Below are 7,479 nucleotides of genomic sequence, written 5' to 3' on the forward strand. Positions count from 1 at the left end.
AAAAGTGATTAAATCGAGGTTTTCAAAATTGTACTAAAAGTTCAAAGAACTGGAAATCTGAGACATAAACAGAAATTCAGCAGGTCAAGCAGCATTCGTAGAGAGAACGCAGGGCCAACGTTTCGATTCCAGCGACTCTTCTTCGGAGCTGTTCAGAACAGGACAGAACCGTGCTAAAGAACGGTCACTCGACCCGAAACGCTCTCTCCGATTTCTCTCCACAGATGCTGCCGGCCTTGCTGAGCTTCTGCAGCAATTTCTGTCTTCGTGTTTTTAAAATAATAAGTGGGACAAAACAGTGAAACGATTTCCTTCAGTCTGCTAGTCCATAACAAATCATCAATTGACGAATGGGCATTTATGACTTAAATCCGGGAAAAACTCTGCAAGTCTTGAACTGCGGAGAGAAATTTGAGTAAACGTCCAGTGACCCTTCCTTAAATCCGGAAGTACTTTTGCTGACTAAAAGGTTGTCGAAGTGTGGAACCTGATTTCCCTGAAAGGCTTTTGACTCAGGAGTCGACAGTAACTTTCAAAGTAGAGATGACCATACTTTATACTGGAGACAGGAGAGTTAAGGGCTATTGAGTATGATTGGAGTGTGGTAATGATGAACTATTTGAATGGCGGAAAGGCGTGAGGGTCATCCCGAGTTCCATGAAATCACCTCAGCAAAGAGCACAGAGCACAGCCATTCGGCCTGCTGCAACTGTACTGTCCTCTTCCCAAAGAAACAACAACGCGTTTAATTCTGGATTCCCACTTATTTTCCATAAACGCAACTCAATCCCATCCCCTTTCAAACAAATGAAGGATAATCACACATATCATCTTTTCAAGTGTCGCTATTCATCGCAAATCTCTCAGTGAACAATGTTTTTGACCTTCTCTCCAGATTTTTAGCTCATGGTTTACTGATCAAATTCTCTGGTCACACTCTCACTCCAGAAAGAGTCTTCCCCCTCCCCCGTAAATTGTTCTAGCATCTTGGAAAGTCCGTTCGCTGTTAATATCTTACACTCCAAGGACGAGTTATTCCCAACGATTTCATTACAATCATTCTTTCCCCACCACCCGAAGTGGCAACATCGGAAGGCTTTCTCCGTGCCGTTCCCAGTGGTGGTTGATTCGGAGGGTTGCAACCGCTTATCGTTACATTTCCGGTGTTTGCTGCTGTAAAAACTCTCTTTTTCTGATCAACTTGCCGCAACTTTCATGGGATAAAGTGTATGGGAAAGTCTGGTTGTCTGTTTATGCACAACTTTCAATCTCTACCCCATCTCAAGGACAACGAAAAAAGTAACAAGCTCTCAGTGCAGTGAAACTTAAAACAAAATCTTCAAACCAGGGCATTAGGGTTCTTCGGACATGACAGTGAGTAATTAAAGTGAAAAAGTACAGAAAAGAAACAGGCCTAATGCAAAACCATTTGTTTCCTTGCGCTGTTTATATGGGACCCCCTGGATTTGTTTTCCATCTACTTTTTGATGGCTGAAAAAGTGCTGAAGTTATGACAAAGTGGGGATTCATTCATTCAGAATTGCATTAACACCAAGAACTCTGCCTCACTCATCGACCCTTCACCACTGGGCTCGAAGAATTGGGTCCCGGCATCTGAGGTAGATCTCCAGGGACTGGCGGTGCCAAAGTCCGCAAACGATAGAAAGGCTAGGCGAGACTCATTTGGTTGTGGCTCGAGTGTTTAATCTGAATATATAAATGCATAATTTATATGCATCAGTAGAATAAACTAAAGACTATTGATTCATGTAAGGATGAAGTATTTTAGTACAACAAATCGAAGCGCACATCTTCTCGTAATCATAGTCATTAACAAAGATACACTCTGACATCTATTCCAATCTGTCATTGGGACCCAGAATGATAAACCCTGCTACATCCAGCTGTCATTTGGTTTATGGTGGAGCCCAATTATTGAAGTAGAGAGATAGCAGGAACTGCAGATGCTGGAGAATCTGAGATAACAAGGTGTACAGCTGGATGAACACAGCAGGTCAAGGAGCATCGTCGGAGCCGGAAGGCTGACACCCTTCAGAGAAATAAATTAAGATGCTCCTTGGCCTGCTGTGTTCATCTACTCTACACCTTGTTATCCCCAGTTCCTGAAGTGTTCGATTAATTGCTCATTTGGCCCAACGAGGCGTACGTACTCGAGCCCTCTGCCGTGATATCTCCCGAGGGATGTCTGGAGGAGACTTGCTCAACCGACTCCGTGCGCCTTTGCTCGACCCCAGTGCAACTTCCGCGTGTCTCTCTTGGGTCTGCTGACAAATAGAGGCTAGCCTGTCTCAGGTCCTCCGAGTGGGTCTTCACTGGAGTATCAAGTGAATTTCCGGACGTTTGTTCGGATAACATCGCCATATTCAGCTGTGCGTACACAATATCTGTCCCCCGTGAAGAAGAGTCGCCACCCTATCGGAAAATATTAAGAGGCTATGAAGGACACTTACAGAACCCCGCCACGTTGACACAGTTTTCTCAGCAATGTTAACTCCACGATAATAAAATGTGAGACTGGATGAACACGGCAGGCCCAGCAGCATCTCAGGAGCACAAAAGCTGACGTTTCGGGCCTAGACCCTTCATCAGAGAGGGGGATGGGGAGAGGGTTCTGGAATAAATAGGGAGAGAGGGGGAGGCGGACCGAAGACTGAGAGAAAAGAAGGTAGGTGGAGAGGGGAGTATAGGTGGGGAGGTAGGGAGGGGATAGGTCAGTCCAGGGAAGACGGACAGGTCAAGGAGGTGGGATGAGGTTAGTAGGTAGGAGATGGAGGTGCGGCTTGGGGTGGGAGGAAGGGATGGGTGAGAGGAAGAACCGGTTAGGGAGGCAGAGACAGGTTGGACTGGTTTTGGGATGCCGTGGCGGGAGGGGAAGAGCTGGGCTGGTTGTGTGGTACAGTGGGGGGAGGGGACGAACTGGGCTGGTTTTGGAATGCGGTGGGGGCAGGGGAGATTTTGAAGCTGGTGAAGTCCACATTGATACCATTGGGATCATTATTAGACCAGAAGGCCATATGTCCAAAGATGTGCGCGTTAGGTGGACGCTAAAGCGTCCATAGCGTCCAGGGATTGCAGACTTGGGTGGGATCGTCAAGTGGAATGCAGCGTTACCGGGATAGGGTGGGATGCGCTTCGGAGGTCCGATATGGACTCGAAGGGCCGAATGGCACTCTTCCACACTGTAATAATTCTACGATTTCATAAAGCGTGGGAGATGATTTGGGCAATTCGACCCTTGGCTAGTGCTCCCTGATTCACTAAGAGCATGGCTGGGCTGTTAATCCGTCATTCTCCGTTCCGTTGCTGATTAAAAATCTGTTTACTATCTGCAGTCTGCCACAGGGTAGGCACTGTGATGTGACCTTTCTATCCTGCCGCATCTAATTCCTGGCATTTTGTTTTGCAGCAACTGGATTGTCATGTTCATTGTAAATGGGCAACGCAAAGTTGGATAGCTGCTGACACAAATTCACAATAGAAGGAACGACTGAGGAGCAGAATCCTACCCCAATACTTCGCACTCGTGCCATGAAATAGCATTCTGACGCCTAGGACAATATCACACGGCGTCATTGCATCCGTGGACACTATTCTGCCTCGTTGTAACGTTCAGCATTTTCCAACCTGTCTCAATTATTCTTGCATTCTACTACCACACTGTGCCACGTGAATCAATGGCTGACACTATCCCTTTAACCTAGAGTTGATAGCATTACTGTGCTGAGCCTTAGTAACTCAAAGAAACATTTCATTTGTAACCACTGATATCACGACGTTCCTATGCAACCTGGAGTAACCTTAGAAAATACCAATTACCTCTTCCCAGTGTCCAAGTTTTCTCAAACCTTACAAGTGAACGGTGAAGATGAAGATCAGAATTTGACAAGACCGTCTTGTTGGGATTCAATATTTCAATTCGCCAATCATCTAAAGCACCTTATGGATATCATCCTCCTCTCTCGTTCTTTCAAACATTGCAATGTGTCCAATCTTTCAAAATTAAACTAATCATCGTTCAATAATCTTCTATCGATCTTACACTGATTTGTTTGATATCATCCGCCCTTTCCCACATCAATTTAAGTTAACTTTATTCTCCATTAGCCTGACTTTTGAAAGCTGGCGTCTATTTTAACCTCTAAACAACTTCCCTCATCGTAAAGTTTCATTGTTAGATTACTTTCTCCAGGTTGTGGACTTCCTCGGTAACCATATACGAGTTGTTTATACTCAGAATCGTCTTAGATCGGCAGCGAAATGCTTCTTTGTTGCGAGCAGTCCCTCCTCAGAAATAAAAACACACGAAAACAGCAGCTAGCTCCAATAGGTTTCCAAAAGAAACAAGAATTATGATAGTACCTTGCGCGACAGTTCTTGGTCAAACCGTGGAGAACATTGGTCGCAGATCGAATCTGCACAAGCATCTGGAAGGAAAATACAGAAGGAACCCGAGTTTTAAAAAAAAGTCGGTGCTGGCGTTTACTGGACAATTCTCTGCATACAAATAAAATAGTTATGATAATATCCCTGCATATATCGGTATAGGGCAAGCTGTTTAAATCACAGCCAGAATATCATTTTATCGCCTTCTGAAGAAGGGTCGCTCGACTCGAAACTTAACTCTGCTTACCCTCCACAGGTGCTGAGTTTTCTCCAGAAATTCCTGTTTTATCCCCCTGTTTTCCAGCATCTGCAGTTCTTTCGGTTATTATCACTTTAAGGTGAGTTACTGTCCAAATTGAGGTATTATTTTGTAAGCCGGATCCCAGAATTAAATATAGTTTGAAAGATCATTACAGTCTGTGGTGAGTTTGTGCGGGGCTTGTGCGTGTGATCTATGTGTGGTTTGGTGTGTGTGTGTGTGTGCGTGTGTGCGTGTGTGTGTGTGATGTGTGTGGTATGGTGTGTTGTACGTGTGTGACGCATGTGTGTTGTGTGTTTGCTTGTTTTGTATATGGGTGTGTGTGGTGAGTACAAAGTCGTAGAGCCATACAGCATGGAAACAGATCCTTTTTTACGTGCAATCAATAACACCCACGTTCCCAAATTGCATTAGTTCCACTTGCCTGCATTTGACCCCCATCCCTCCAAACGTTTCCTGATCATGAACTTATCCAAATGTCTTCCAAAAAGACACTTGTCATTCACCTTATTTATGCCTCTCATGATTTTATTAACACCAGTAAAGTCACCCCAACCCCTAAGCTCCAGTGAAACAAGTCCCAGATTTTCCAGTCTATTTTTGCGTCTCAAGTCTGTCTGTCTAGTCAGCGAAAGTTAGTCATTCACACCATTTTCTTCAGCAACTGGAACAAATATTTATTATACAAAATAAGGGGGTGGTGGGCGGAAGCAGGCTCTGTGAAGATAGAAGGCAGTTGAATCATTTTATAACACACAGCAAAATAAAAATTTCAACCTGTTTCTTGACGACAGACTCAAGTGCACAGAAAAACACTCCGATTTCAACCTATTTTTTTTACTTGACTGATTCTTTACAATGCCCTTGCCGTGGGCTGTAGACCATATAAACAATTTAACGAGTTCCAATAAAAGAAAAACCTTTTACAAATCTGAGAGCTGGAACTTTCTCAGTTCTGATAACCTGCTGATTTCTAATCAAACTCTCTTCATATTGGAGCTTTACAAAATAAATCCTTCTGATAAGCTAACTGGGGCACAAAAACTTAATTGCTTCTGAACTCAGCTCTGTTCCGTACTGAATAAAAAAAAGAACTTGCCTGATGCTGTGTTTTTCTGAATCGAAAACAAGGGCAATGATCTGATCCGTTCACTTCGCTTGCTATAACCGTATACTATAAACATCTTACTGCAATGACACTGCTTTTTGAAAAATGTTGGATTTAGGTTACTGTTTCAGAAGGACTTGCTGACCTTCAAAAAAAAACTCTTCACAGACAAATCCAAATCTGAAAACAAATTAATATCAACCAAGTGTGCAGTGTCATTAAATGTGTAGATTGTAGATCAGAGACTAGATTTGAACAAAGCAAATTACATTGTCCAAGAAAATCAATATTGTGAAAAGTATACTAGAGTGCTATAATGCACAGACTTGAATATAATAAAGTAGGCAAAACTTTCACAAAGAGTAGGAAAGACTGTACTGGAAGATTTCAGAAAAATCTGTCCTAGACGACAAATAATGGTTTAGATCCCACTAAAGCAAAATAATTGTAAAACAAAATACTGTAGATACCAGTGATCTGAAATTAAGACAAAAGAAAGTGCGAGAGAAACTTAGCAGCTGGGGCTGCGGCTGTGGAGAGAGAAATTTACTTAGCATTTGGAGTCGAATTGAACGTTTCTTCGGAACGGGAGAACCGTGCACTTCCCTCCACTGCAACAAATAAACACTGCAACCTAGTGTCGTGAGACTTCTGACTTTGTCCACTGCAGTCCAACACCGGCACCTCCACAGCATGGACTGGAAGCAATTTGTCCTTCAACATGTTGCATGACCTATTGTGTCTCTGCAGAACTTTCTTTCTACAAAATCATGCCCGGTTTCAGTGAGTTGAATTGTAATATAGCTGCTTCTATGTACGGCAAAAAAGTTACCATTTTAGAAGGAAGAAATAGGAGTGCGGTGCCGTAATTGGCCCGAACAATAGATCTCCACTGGGCGAAAAGGCGCTCCGATTGCTTGAATCTTAATTCCGACTGCAGCAAGCACCCGTGTTTAGGCACTCCCGGAATATTGTGCGCCATTTTTGTCTCCTTATCGGCGGAAGGACACTCTTGCTACGGAGGCAGTACGGCGAAGCTTTACCAAATTGATAACCTGGCGTGACTAAACTGATGTACGAAGAGAAATTGAGTGGGTTAGGACTGTAACAGCTGGAGTTTAGAAGAATGAGTGGGGAATCTGAAAGAAACGCGTAAAGTTATAACAGGTTAGATGCAGGCGGAATGTTCCCGATGGTGGGGAGTCCGGAGCTAGGGGCCTAAGGATAAGGGATTTAACGATAAGGAATAAACTTTTTAGAACTGAGATGAGGAAGAAAATTCTTCACACAGAGACTTGTGTGTAATTCATTGCCAAAGAAAGCGGTTGAGGCCAAAACGTTGTGTTTTCAGGGAGAAGCGAGGGACAGTTCTTGCGGCTGAAGGACTATGAGGCGGGAGGCGATTCGGAATTAGAATATTAAGATCTACGATTAGCCGGAATCATACTGAATGGGGAGCAGGCACAAAAGTTCGAATGACCTTCTGCTGCTCTTATCTTCTTTGATTCTATGTTTCTTGATTACAACTACACATGACGGGGTAAGAAAAGGGGTAACTCTTGTTCTATCTTGGGGATAGTAGGAACGGCCGATGCTGGAGTCTGAGATAACAATCTGCAGAAGGGTCCAAACTCGAAACGTCAGCTCTCCTGCTCCTCTGATGCTGCCTGGCCTGCTGTGTTCATCCAGCTCTACACCTTGTTATCTC

The 7,479-nt window shown here is 43.8% G+C and overlaps 1 long non-coding RNA gene across 1 annotated transcript; it reads right to left on the minus strand.

Moving 5' to 3' along the window:
• Positions 1 to 2,111: 2,111 nt before the first annotated feature.
• Positions 2,112 to 4,854, minus strand: LOC132206277 (uncharacterized). Its single transcript, XR_009442953.1, has 3 exons — positions 4,652 to 4,854; positions 4,381 to 4,445; positions 2,112 to 2,433 (listed from the first exon to the last, which is right to left on the minus strand). It is a non-coding gene; the product is annotated as an uncharacterized LOC132206277 (long non-coding RNA).
• Positions 4,855 to 7,479: the final 2,625 nt, after the last annotated feature.

Source organism: Stegostoma tigrinum, chromosome 34 (genome assembly GCF_030684315.1).
Source record: "Stegostoma tigrinum isolate sSteTig4 chromosome 34, sSteTig4.hap1, whole genome shotgun sequence".
Classification (NCBI taxonomy): Eukaryota; Metazoa; Chordata; class Chondrichthyes; order Orectolobiformes; family Stegostomatidae; genus Stegostoma; species Stegostoma tigrinum.